The sequence below is a fragment of the Pleurodeles waltl genome, chromosome 7 (genome assembly GCF_031143425.1).
Source record: "Pleurodeles waltl isolate 20211129_DDA chromosome 7, aPleWal1.hap1.20221129, whole genome shotgun sequence".
NCBI classification, from domain to species: domain Eukaryota; kingdom Metazoa; phylum Chordata; class Amphibia; order Caudata; family Salamandridae; genus Pleurodeles; species Pleurodeles waltl.
This window is the reverse complement of record NC_090446.1, coordinates 508,784,652-508,798,615: the sequence shown is the minus strand read 5'-3', so window position 1 is coordinate 508,798,615 and position 13,964 is coordinate 508,784,652. Positions and strand designations below refer to the sequence as shown.

The following is a 13,964-nucleotide window of genomic DNA, read 5'->3' as shown; positions in this document are numbered from 1 at the left end:
CCCGCGTTTCCGCCGATGGCCAGACTTTGCTTCGAGCCTTCGAGCCTCAGCGGTGCTGTAGATCGCAGGGATTGCATCTGGCTTCTCGTGGGAGGCAGGCAGCTCACTTAGGGCCACATGCAGCAATGGGTTTTACCCATTCTCCGTCTATGGGATAATGTGTTCGTACATATGGCCCTAAGTTCGCGTCTATTTCTCTAGCACAACGTGGCCGTCCTCTGCCTTGCGCATGTGCAGGCTGCTTGTGAGCTGTGTCTTCGTTTGTATGCTTGAGAATGTAACGTGGCTTGTTTTGTTAGCGTCAATATGTTTGTACCACAAGTGTGTGCTCTGTGTTGCACACTTGCAGGCAAGATGGGACATGTACTTTCTACATGTATATTCGAAGGGAAACATTATTAAATTACTATTTTAGATGTCATGTGATGCATGGGGAATTACATTGGTGCTAATTCATGGGGGCAAACACACTTAAAACCGTATGCAATCTCTACTTTGCATGTCTTAAAATTGTTTTTCTACAATTATTTGCACGTGGACACCAATGGGCAGTCTTCATCAACTCATAACGCACGACAAATGTTGGAATATGTTGTTAAGGTGATGCCTCAGAGGGCACATTTGCATTGTATGCACAAATGGGCAGGTCTTTGCTCCCTATGTGCCCATAGTTGCAAAACCCCAATTTAAGCAATGCAGCCATGGATAAAAGTAGCCCCCCACCCAGGGCAAGACTAGAAACCAAAATCAGCCTTTGCAAAACTGTTCAAACCAGTGCTTGATTTGAATGGGCCTGTGTCGCAAGCTTTGGCCATGGCAGCCCATTCTTCTCTGAAAGCAGCCCCCCGGCCTACATGAAAATGTCTCTGTCATTTACAAGGATTAAACCATTGACTAAACTGGAGCCTTGACCAAGCCCCTGCTGCCAACAATTCCAGCCCAGTTACAGCTAAGGCAGCCCTGGGGGAATCAGGAAAGTCATCCCACCACAAGAACTTAATCTGTTGTCCAGGTGCTCTTGTTCTCCAGACTCGACTTGCACTTCTTTTCGGCATTCGCAATGTCTACCTAGGTCACCCAGAGTAGTCCTACATGAAGTTGCCCACTTTGTGACAGGACACAAGAAATTCAATTATGTCTCCCTCATTCTTCACTTCCTTCAGTGGTTTTCCATAGAGAAAAACACTAAATGTACTACTACCTGCACCATTCATAAAGCTTGTCACTCCTCTTTACCCTTGAACCTCTCCTAGAAAATTTCAGGCGCCAACAGAGATTCAAGACATGCCCAATCCCTCTTCTTCTGGCCCAAGCTATTCATGAACCAATCTGTCTCCGGAAGCGCCACCAGAATTTAGAACTCCTTCCTTCTGAGCCTCCACCTGACCACGTCATGTCACCTTCAAAAAAGACCTCAAAGCTCTTCTCTTTGAACGCCATCGGGCCTAAACCAATTCTACCTCCTCACGCTCCCTCTAATCTCATACCGACTTCAACCTACACAAACTATTGATGATCGTCATGTGGCTTTGTACCACCCACTTTTCATTATGTATGAAGCGCTCAACCTCCCAGGAGAGGCTAACCCAGTGATCACTCCACCTTTAATGAACATGTACATTTTCTATTTTTTTAAAAATATATTCTTCCTTTATTGTGGAGCACTCTGATGCCCCGCGGACCATGTCCATGGTATATAAAATTACAAATATAAATTAAAAAATGTTTTATTCAGTTGAAGATTTAGTCAAAAATTATGACTGCTCCATATATAACTTGGTTTGACCTCTTGTACATGCTGTTGTCTGCAAAAATTGTAAGCAAGCGTTTCACAAAATGTGCACTAACTACATCCAACAAACTGATTTCTCTGCAGTGACCAGAGTGAAAACCCAATTGGCAAGTAAGGCTTTCCTTAAGATGAAGTAAAAATACTTCAACAAGATGATTCCTCTGTAGTCTGCAAGAATGTGATTAATTTATTTACCTCTTACATCACCAACACCTGAAAGCAAGTAGCTTCTTAATGCTTTGTATGGGACTACAATTGAACTTTTGACTCTTCTGGAGACATCAATAATTGAAAGCAAAAATATTCCACAGTTGGCCAAGGACATCCAAAGCCATTATTTTTCTGTATCTTGCAAGTTCACCACGTCGCTTTTTCCTATGAAAAAAGGGATTTGAAATCAGCTGTGTAGAATGAGATGCAAGATTTGCATTTGCAGTTGTGGATTAATGTTTCCAACACCCAATGAGACACCGTGAGTCAGACAAGAAGGGGTTCCACTTTGGGCAAATCAGAGTTATACTTTGGTTCTCCCTTGCATGCTCAAGCATCTTACGTTGTGACATAAAAAGTAAGTTATGTGTAGTGAAATATTACTTTTGGTTAATTCTTGTGTATACATTCTGGCATGATGTTGGGGAAACTAAGGCTACAAGTTAACGAATAACATTACATAAAATAGGGACCTCGGGCCTATTCACTGTAGCATATGAAAATAAACAACTACAGAAATATAGAGTCAAATGATAAAGAGACAAAACATGGAATGCCAAAGTAAAAAACCTAACAAAATATCTTCAACATACAGTCCCTACCTGCTATCCAAATCTGTTATCTGGCATCTGTTATTTTCTGATTCATGAAAGTTCTGGGCAACGAACGATGGCCACTCAGATCAATATTTTCAGACTACCGTGGGGGACAAATGTAGAACCGCACACCCATTATAGATACAGCCTACTTCAAGCAGACTAAGTGTAAGCCTCTTCGGGTTTACCATAAAATCTGGATTTATTTAAAAAAGTTATTTCATGGTGTCCCCAAGTATAAGCAATATACGCTATTAGGTCTTAATCTGAATCTCCCATTATCCATAGATGAAAGCATGCTCTCCTGCAGGGGGGGCTTGAACTGCATACGTTAGAGCACTGTTTAAGGGCTGTTGGTTTTGGCGGTGGTGGTGGTGGGGTTGCGGGTGAGGGAGAGGATGAGTTGGGTGTCATCTGCGTAGGAGAGGATAGTGATTCCGTGTGGTGGGAGGATGTTGGCTAGGGGGATCATGTAAATGTTGAAGAGTGTGGGGCAGAGGGAGGACCCTTGGGGGACTCCGCAGATGATCTTGGTAGCGGTGGAGTGGAAAGGTGGAAGGCGCAGTCTCTGGGTCCGGTCGGTGAGGAAGGAGGTGAGCCAGTCGACTTTGTGGCAAATTCCTATGTTGTGGAGGCGTGTGCGGAGTGTGTGGTGGCAGACAGTGTCAAAGGCTGCAGAGAGGTCTAGGAGGATGAGTGCGACGGTCTCGCCTTTGTCGACTTTGGTCCTGAGTGCATGCGATGAGGGCGGTTTCCGTGCTGTGGTTCTTGCGGAACCCGGATTGTGAGGGGTCAAGAGTGTTGTTTTCTTCGAGGAAGTGGGATAGGCGGGCGTTGACTAGTTTCTCGGCTACCTTGGTGGGGAAAGGGAGGAGGGAGATGGGGCGATAGTTGAAGAGGATCTCCGGGTCGGCTTTGTTTTTTTTAGGAGAGCGGTGATTTCCACGTGCTTCCAAGGGTCTGGGTAGGTGGAGGAGTCGAAAGAGGAGTTGATTATGTCGCTGAGTAAGGGGGCGATGGTTGGGCTGGCTTTGTTGTAGATGCGATGTGGACAGGGGTAGGAGGGGGATCCTGAGTGGATGGAGTTCATGTTTTTTTCGGTTTCTTCGTGTGTGATGGGGACCCAGGTGGTGAGTGTGGTGGGGGGTCGTGAGTGGGGATTGAGTTGGGTGAGTGAGGGGTGTGTGTGGTGGGTGTGTGTGGTATGAAGCTGTTGTGGATGTCCAGGATTTTGTGGTGGAAGTGGTTGGAGAGGGCCTCACATAGGGGCTGTCTGTGTGTGTGTGTGTGTGTGGTCTATGTTGCTGGCTTTGGGGTTGGCTAGCTCTTTAATGATAGTGAAGAGTTCTTTGCTGTTTTGAGAGTTGTTGTCAAGGCGTCTCTTGTAGTGATCTCTTTTGGCGGTGCGTTTGAGTTGGTGATGGGTGCGAATGGTGGCGATGTGTTTTCAGAGGGGGGCTAGTGTGTCTGCGCAGGTAGTATTCCATTTAGAGAGGTTGTGTGCTCCTGCGTTGGGGTCATTGGTGTGGGGGGTGAGGTTGTGAGCCAATTGGGAGTTCAGGCGTTCACCACCATTCACCACCGCCAAAACCAACCTACACGCTGCTCTCCTCGACACCGTCAACTGGATGACAACTAACCACCTCAAGCTTAACTCCAACAAAACCGAGATCATCATCTTCGGCCCCAACAAAACCATATGGGACGACTCCTGGTGGCCCACCGCCCTAGGCCCCTACCCACACCCGCAAACCACGAACGCAACCTCTGCATCATCCTGGCCCTCTACCGCTCCATGACACAACAAATCAATGCACTAACCTCCTCCTGCTTCCACACACTCCGCACTCTAAAAAAATCCTTCAAATGGATTCCCCCAGAGACCAGGAAGACAGTCACCCATGCACTCATCAGCAGCAGACTTGACTACGGTAACGCCCTCTACGCCGGCACCACACTCAAACTCAAACGCAAACTCCAGAGAATCCAGAACACAGCCGCACGCCTCGTCCTTGGCCTCCCCCCGCCACAAACTAATCTCACCACACCTCAAATCTCTTCACTGGCTCCCCATCGACAAGAGAATCACTTTCAAGATCCTCATCCACACACACACACATCCCTCCACAACACCGGCCCGACCTACCTCAACGAAAGAGTGAACTTCCACACTCCCACCCGCAACCTCCGATCAGCTGACCTCGCACTAGCTACAGTCCCTCGCATCCGTCCAACCACCACAGGAGGCAGGGCCTTCTCCTACCTCGCCCCCACAACCTGGAACTCCCTCCCCACCAACCTCCGCAAAACCTAAGACCTCCTACTCTTCAGAAAAAACCTCAAGACATGGCTGTTCGAACAGTAACCCCCCCCCACTAGCGTCTTGAGAACCTCACGGGTGAGTAGCGTGCTCTATAAAATTTTTTGATTGATTGAGGGCGACACAGTGCTCTCTTTTGCGGTACTACAACCGCAGTTCTCACTTTCACATCAAACTTTATTAGATTTCTTTAGCTTTTTCATTTTCTGCTGGGCCTGGAAGTGGGAGAGGTTAATTGTGCACAGAATGAATTTCTTGAATTCCTCGTGGATATGAATTGTAAGGGGAGTGTAAGCTCATCCAGGGATAGCCAACATAAAGCTGCAAAGTGGACCCCTTCTATGGGAGGTGTGGTGACACCACTATAAATTCAAAATAGTAATATCTAGGCACATACAGTCCTCAATGTGTCTCGAGTCAAGGCCCACCATTTTAAGTTTCTGAATGATTTATACTAAACCCCATACCACCTACATAAAATTAGGATAAAGCAGGACAGCTGATGCTTTAGATGTGGGGCTGACGGAGCTGGTGTGGTTTCACATATTTGCTGCCTGTATTCGTTTACAGGGGTATTGGTTTGCTATCTTCTGGAAGCTGAATGGGTTATTTTCTATGGATTGCCGATAGGACTAGAAGTTGATAATACTTGGGTATTCTCCTCGGATCCCATCAGCTCTATCAGGCATTCACCTTTTTGCTGTTACTTTGGCTAGGCTGGTGTTGGCATTGCACTGGTTAATTGCTAATGCCCCTGATCCCAAGATGTGGTGGCAAGAATTTTTAAATATGTGTTTGCTTGAAATGTCAGTTCTCAAGCATGACCAGCACATAATGAGACTTAGTTGTATTTGAGACCCGTTACGAGATTGGGAGTCAGAGGTACTGGCTGGCCTTGACATGCCAATTCCATAGTGTATTATTCTATGGATTATTCTATGATGGATACATTTATTGATATTTATACCAATGCATGCAGCACGTTCCTGTATTTCGCTTTTGATATATGTAAAAAAAAATTTTTTTTAGCATGTATGCTTTGTGATGCCACAAAATAAAATCTACAAAAAAAGATCTACTTGAGCAAATCACATCTTTATATACGTGACCCCAAACATGACAGGACTGAATTGAACAAACAATTAAACAAAGTCCTACATTAGATATACTATACGTTTCCACAGATGCATAGATAGGCCCTACCATCCACTCATGGATTTATAACCATTAGCAGTCCATGCTGACATTTCTGAGTACATACATTTAGTGTAAATCGGCTGTCCTGTGTGGAGAAAAAAAGTATCTTTACCCAGCCCTGCATCTGTGACACTCAGTAACAATAGGTTTTCCAGGATTTCCTTTGCTGATCACCATTGCTTTCGTTTTACGGCTTATTGGTAAGTCATTGTGTAGATAGCCCCATTACTGTAAAATCGTATGTTGTGTAATGCGGCGTGTTGTGGGTTCGAATACTGGATTGTTTTCCTTTACTGTGTAAGAATTTAAAATGCTTTGCTCTGAGACAAGAGATTGGGGTGTGATGTTAGTCAGAACTGTAAGTGGGGCGAAAATGGTGGAGGAACTCTCAAAGTGGCCCGGCTTAAGAAGGGAAAATAAGAAATGTCTCCAAAGGACGTGGCCCACATACCTCAGAGCATGATAGGATATGTGTGAAATACAATCCCGTGTTAGATAAGTTCATAAATAGTCTTACTCTGCAAAAATAACTAAAATCAGCAGGAGAATTATACAGCACCATGATTCTGGGCCATAAGCAATAAAACATTTGACAAGCTAAATATAAAGGCTAGCGGTGCCATTGGACGGTAGAGTGTAGAAAATTGGGTTATTCAATTGACTTTAGATATTCTCTTAGGTCTTTGAAAAACACTGGTAAACAGCAGTCTCCATCATAGATATTGTCTAGTAGCTATCTATGGCCACAGGTCGAGAGAGAGGCCCAGAAACGTACTCCCTCTGCCTTTTGTCAATTGTTTGCAAACGTTGGTGTCACTGAGAATCTGACCTTGGCCGGACTCCAATTAGGTGGACAATTCATTGGACTATGTAGACAGAACCACCAGCACCAACATATATGATCTAGTGGAGTTGACGTATAATAGCTTTGCTGTGTTATCAAAATATGTCTGTGGTAAATATGGACGGGCAGCAAACACAGTGGCATTTCATGGAGCCTCGCAGCATGCAGCCCAGCATTGCAGTTTTGTTTTTGTTTTACTTGTCTACATTGTTTAAGCTTGGGGAAATCATCTTCGCATTAAACCCTAGACCACTTACCTGACAATTTGTGTGGGAGCTTTAAACAATTTAATGCAGGGAATTGGATCCAATTACATATCCCCAGAGAGGCCAGAAGCTGTTTACATTTAGCCTAAAGCGCTGTATTTACTCTTAGATTATGATTACTATAAGATATGTGAAGGTATAAACTATCCAACACATCCCAGAGTGTTATTCAATGACAATGGACCCCAGAGATTCCTGAAGTCATACAGTTATACTTGTTTACAGTGTAGATGACTGATTTAGGTGCATCCCCTGCACTCCCAGGCAAAACAAAGAGCACTCCTAGCACCCAGAAGCGCACCCTGTGCTTTCTGAGCCCCAGTTGCACACCCTGCACTCCCTGGCATCAGGCGCACACTCTGCGCTCAGGCATGGATCCTGCACTCCCTGGCATCCGGCACAACCCTGTGCTCCCTGAGATCAGGCACACTCCCTGCATTCCCTGGGCTCAGGCATTGACCCTGTGTTCTCTCTTTCTCTAGGACACACCCTGCCTTCCCTGGAGGCAGGCATAGACCCTCCACTCAGAGGGCTCAGGCATAGACTCTGTGTTTCCTGAGATCAGGCATAGACTCTGCATTCCCTGAGATCAGGCATAGACCCTCTGCTCCCTGGCATCAGGCACAACCCTGTGCTCCCTGAGATCAGACACACACCCTATGCTCCCTGGGCTCAGACATAGACCTGGTGTTCCCCTCTTTCTCAGGCATACACCCTGCATTACCTGGCATCAGGCATAGATCCTGCACTCCCTGGGCTCAGGCATAGACGCTGCGCTCCCTGAGATCAGGCATAGAGCCTGCATTCACTTAGATCAGGCACGCACCCTGTGCTCCCTGGGCTGGGATACAAACCTATTGCTTAGTGTGTTAGATCAGTCTTAAAAAAAGCTCCTAGGTGCAAGCTTCTATCAACATCTAAGATTCAAATACCACCTGGAATCTTGGGCTGATAAAAGGTCGAGCCCTATCCTCACCCCAATCCTGGCACTCATACCCCCACCCTCCTGCAATCAGCACAGCCTAGCTGCCCAACCGCCTGCAGCGACCACCTCCAAATCTCCTTTTTCTTAGGGTGTTGAATAGAAGGCCACAAAATGCAGAGGATTCTGTCAACGGAGCCCGCAGAAAACTGAGCCAAGGCAGTCAGGAGGCAAAAGGTGGCTTCTGTTGACATTGAATTGCAGCTCTGCATTTGAGAGGCAGAAATATACCATGGGGCATATTTACAAGAAAGTGAAGCATTGGTCCCGATGCACCACTTTTCTTGCGTGCCCCTTGCGCCTCACCTTATGACACCATGGCTGTGTCGTATTTACAATACGGTGCACCATGGCGGTCGTTAGGACAATAGCGTAACATTTTTACGTTATTGTGGCGCTTTGCTGCACAAGCACAGGGAGGCCCATTGTTTTTAATAGGTGCATCATTTTAATACTTGCTCTGAGCAGTCGTTAAAAATGACTGAAAAAATGCTGCAGTGAAATCTTGTAAATGTCACTGCACCAGTTTTTCGGGCCTCCCTGAGTCAGAACGCCCCCCTTGCATACATTATGCCTGGCACAGGCATAAGTGGCGCAGGGGTTTACAAAGTGGTGCAATGCAAGCATCGTGCCCCTGTGTAAATCCGGCATGAGAGAAAGGCCTCCTCAACGCCGCCTTAGCATAACAAAAACATTACGCTAGGGCAGATCAGGGTGGTGCTAGAGCCTTGTAAATATGCCCCAATATTTTTTCTTGAAGGTCGAAGGGTGGAAACGAGTTTTATTGACTATATATGTTTTTTTGCCTTGCCAGCCACCGCTCAGTACTGCCAGGCCCTGGACACTTGTCATGAGTGTGCACCAGTGGGACGGGAAGATGTAGAAACATTCATGCACTGACCAATCCTTTACCTGCTCTAACGGCGCAACATTTGCCGTGGCCAGTCACCTGTGCTGATTCATCTCCCTTTTGCGTTTCTTGGCTTTCAAACAGCTGGTCTAGTGTTCCGGTGCTCTGGAATGAGAGCTCTGTGAAAGGAAAGCCTTTGAAGCTGTCTGGGGCTGGGCCAAGGATGCAAGCAGGTCCGCTGCACAGGAAAGAACAGTAGATCCACAGAGCAAACAACCATCAACCCGGACCGTGCGTCATAGCTGGGAAAACTCCTCCATAGTGTTACAAACAAATCATTTCAAGAAGCAAACAAATAAAGAATTACCAGTTAAAAAATAATGTGAAGGCCTCGATTGAAATCTGATTCAGGAGGGCATGGATCCTAGGCGAAGGTGACCACAGACACATCCAGCTGGATATTGTCTCTGTTCTTTTGGGACGCTCTTTAGGTTCAGGCGCCTTCCAAACTAGACATTGCATTGAATGAGTGACAATGTGTCTATATTAAATGCCTTGTTATATTTTCACGTTGATGGATGTTTACAAACATTTTTTATAATATATTGTTTATGGTGCATATAATTTGCATGAACTCCAAATCTTTTATAGTATAGTATTTGATATGGTGTAAGCGGTATATAAAAAGATGCTCTTATTTGTCACACTGCTATCTTTAAATGAAACTGTTTCTGCTTCCTTTTTACTGTGAGAATTATACTTAAATGAAACTGTTTCTTTGAACAGGTTTACATCCACAAATTGCACGCTAAAATTCTCAACCTGTTGGAAACCTTAAACATCTGCATGAAAAACTGACCTTCCAATCACTTATGATTTTTAAATCAACCTCTGCTTCTTTCTGTCTCCTTCACCTGTGTGTTACTCTAAAAATCTCATAACTATCTGCCTTAAAGCTCTTTTGAAACCATAACAACATTAATTTCAGCTAGTAATTGTGCCTCATCTAGCCGCTCTAATAATCAAATCAAACGAAACAAGCCCCCACGCAGCATGCAAACTAACCCCAAGACTGACCACTAACTAGGCTCTGGGCAGCTTACTACTCACCGTAAAGCACTTCAACGCCTCATCAGGGGTAGTAAGCACTATACAAATACTATATATATATATGTATATATGTATATGTGCATTGTGTCCACTTATGGGACTACACCTGGCACATTTTGTGTAACTCTCAGACTTAGTCTGAAACTGGTTCCAGTTCTGGAGTTTGATCTGTAGAATTATGACCAATCCGCGCGGTTTCATCTGAAGTTTTTGGGGGTTAACTTGTCCGGTTGTGGAGTTATGGTCCCGAATGCTAACCATCGTTTCTGAACAACAGTGTGATCGCTACCTGTAGACTGAAAGCTCTGCCACAGAGATGGTGTAACAGTAGCTGTCATGTGGTACACCTGTGGAATGTGAAGAGGAGGATCAAGGGGGAGATATAATGAAATAAATATATCAAAGTGGTAACTACAGAGGTGGAGGTGGACATATTTCAGGTATAGGTTGAAGTCTAGACAAGTGGTTGGGAGATCAGAGTTGCCAGGGAACAGACAACACTGGATGAAAGGGTAGTGATGGCATTATTTACCACCTTAATGCGCACGTATAAAAGGAGACGGCAAGATACATGGACAGAAAGTCCAGCTTTTGCACACAATTGTATTACACCTATGAGGCCCCATAATGCTCTGATTTGCATTGTGTTTGTGACATCCTTTTGGGGTGCATGGCTGATAGGGTCCTTGATGTAGATTGGCCTACATGGGAGTAGTAAGCACAGGATAGTCCAAATATTTGAAAGGAGTGTAAAGGCCACTGACTTTACATGTGTAGGTGTGTAGTGGAAACTACTTTTATTGTACTCTCCACTCTCTTGTGTCTGTTTCACAAGAACTAGTTCTAGAACACGTTCTACCTTCACAGGTGAAGGGTACATATTTGTATCTATACTTCTCACTCCAAACAATAGCTATGTGACAAATACCAATTGCATGTGTTCCTTCCCCAAGTGGCAAGGGGCGTATCACATAAAGAGAGCACTGTGGGGTGCTACGTTTAGGCAGTCGTCCGTATTTAGAGCTTACCAGCTGCAGAACTCCATCGAACCATGATTGATATACTGTCTGCAGTATTACAAGTGGCATAGGCTGTAATGCACTTATACTACAGCGGTCGGGGCATCAGCCACATTTGTGACAGGCTTTTCCAACCTCTAAATATGGGCCTTAGGCTGACTGGTGTTGAAAGAGTTGGGGCAGTGCTATTTTACCACGTTAGACAGTCGTAAATGGTTGCTTGTCATAGTAAGTTTCAAGGTATGTGCTTTCATCTGGAAATGCAAGTAGACAAGAAAACATTACACAAAACATACACAAAGTAACATAGCACAAATATAATAAAATAGGGCACATCACAATAAAACAGAAAGTAGCACAATAATTGCAGTACTATAGAGGAAAATAACATTGCAATAATGTAGCATAAAAAATAGCTGAACACATCACCACTGTAGCACGATGCCACACATCAAATATGTACAACCATACAACCATTCTTAACACACATTACCGCCTTCCGGATCCTGTTTATGTTTTCATAATACAGCAGTAAAATCTGTTTGGAGGAAGCACTGCCTTAACTTACCAAAGAAAGAAAGACATTAAATATTACCAGCAAAATCGTGTGTTTATCCAGCCCTGGAACTCTCCACAAAAGAACCCCAGCCACTGTTAAGTGTAGATTACAGGTTAACCTTTCGGGAGGGTTCAGGCAGGACACAACTGAGCGCAGCACAAACAAGGCACACTGAATAGCAGCCCCATGAAAACTTCTGCGTGCATGTTTTCTTAGTACAAAGTAGCCGGCAGAAGACACTGAAGCACTGCATACAGCAGCTTTAACAAGTATGAGGGGATCATGTGATAATTATGTACGTAGCAAAAAGATGGAAGAGGCATTTGTTAAGTTGTAGCACTCCACAGTCAACAAACCAATGTACGTAATTTTCTGTAACCTGCTCCAGATTTTATTTGTTTGGAATCCAGATTGCGCACAGCAAAGCATATTGATGGGTCAGGCGAACTGTGGATATCTTGAGCACTAAACACAGCACTTTTATATCAAACACTCAATGTACATTAGTGTATCGCCATTTATTAGGTCGCAGCCTACCAGAAAACGGAGGTGTGTAGTTTGCTAAAGACATCTTGGGGATATTCAGAAAGTTGACCTAGGATTGCATTCTGCCCATTGCTTGCCATTGGCTTTGTGGTATGTAACTCACATTTCCTTGCTTTCCATTTGCTGGCTTTATTTGTTTTAGGCTGTCCAGCTTGCATTTGGTCCTTCCCTTGCCAAAACCTTATTTACAGTATCCGAGTTCTCCCTTTCAGTAAACAGGCCTGTAAATCTTGTACTTATCTCATCACATTTTATGTGAATTCAAAGTCAGAGGTCAAATGCCAGGTACTGTCTTCCAAGGTTGCTTGTTTACTTTTCTTTCTCTGACTTCAAGGTCAGAGGATTTATGTGACAATCTGCCTGGATACTGGGGATATGAAAGAGTTTTTTTCTAGCACACAAGATGTTGTTCTTATTTCGTCACATTTGCTGTGCATTCCAAGACCGAGGTCAAATGCCAAATGCTTTCTTCCAAGGGTGCTTGTTTACTTTTCTTTTTCTGACTTCAAAGTGAGAGGATTAATGTGACAATCTTGCTGGATATTGGAGCACATAACAATATTGAAACCAACTGAGTAATTATTTCAGAATATATCGCAATTAACTACACACAAATGAAGCACAGTTTTTGTTATTTCTGAAGTGTGTTGAAAACAAATACTTTAATATGATCAAAATGAATCAATTAAACTAGGTAATGCAATTTCCACACATTGCCGTCTTTGCACTGTATAGCTGTATTAGTAAAACTGCACGCCTCTGCACATGTATTGGTCATTTTAATTGAAAAGGTGTTGTCTGTAATGGCAGTGTGCAACCACACCATAAATACTCCACTCTATGTCACTCCACTCTACTCTGCACCACTCCACACCACTGCACTCTCCTCTGCACCACTCCACTTAACATCACTCCACACCACTGCATTCTGCACCATTCCACTCTATGCCGCTAAACTCTATGACACTTCACGCTATGCTACCATTCTACTCTATGCCAATGTACCAGGGTCGGACTGGCTGTAGCAGGCACTGGGCATTATCCCAGGAGGCTAGAAGGGAAGGGGCTTGTATTGGAGTGGTGGGAGCTGGTTTTATTACTGGGGGCCTGTTTTGCAGCAATGCTGCATTACCGGCCTCCAGTAACAAAAGCAGCAGTGCTTCACATTTGTATCCCGACCCCTCCCGACCCGGGTGTTGGTTCGACAAAATTGCCATGGCTGCTTTGAGTTCCCAGACTGGCCCTGCAATGCACTCTTCACCCCTCTACTCTACACCACTCCACTCTAGGCCACACCACTCTACTCTGCACAACCCCACTCTATGCTGCTAAACGCTACGGCACTCTGTAACATTGCACTCTATGCCAATGAACTCTACGTCAATACACTTTAATCTGTAATACTCAACACAATGCCCCTGCACTCTACGACAGTCCACTGTACGCCACGCTAGTCTACTGTGCACCACTGCACTATATGCCCCTGCTCTCTACAGCACATTACTGTATGCTGGTACATTCTATGCCACTTTATGCAACTGCACTCTTTCCTGCACCACTCCACTCTACGCCACTTCACTCTACTCAGATATAATCTACTCTACTCCACTACACTCTGTCCCTCTGCTCCGCTCTGCACCACTTTACTCTTCTATGCACTACTCTAATCTATG

At 44.7% G+C, this 13,964-nt stretch overlaps 1 protein-coding gene across 1 annotated transcript in view; it reads left to right on the top strand.

Annotated features, from left to right (window-relative positions):
- The window catches only part of PRSS8 (serine protease 8), a 130,237-nt gene that overhangs the window by 18,586 nt on the left and 97,687 nt on the right, over positions 1 to 13,964 (top strand). The gene's annotated exons all lie outside the window — the stretch shown is intronic.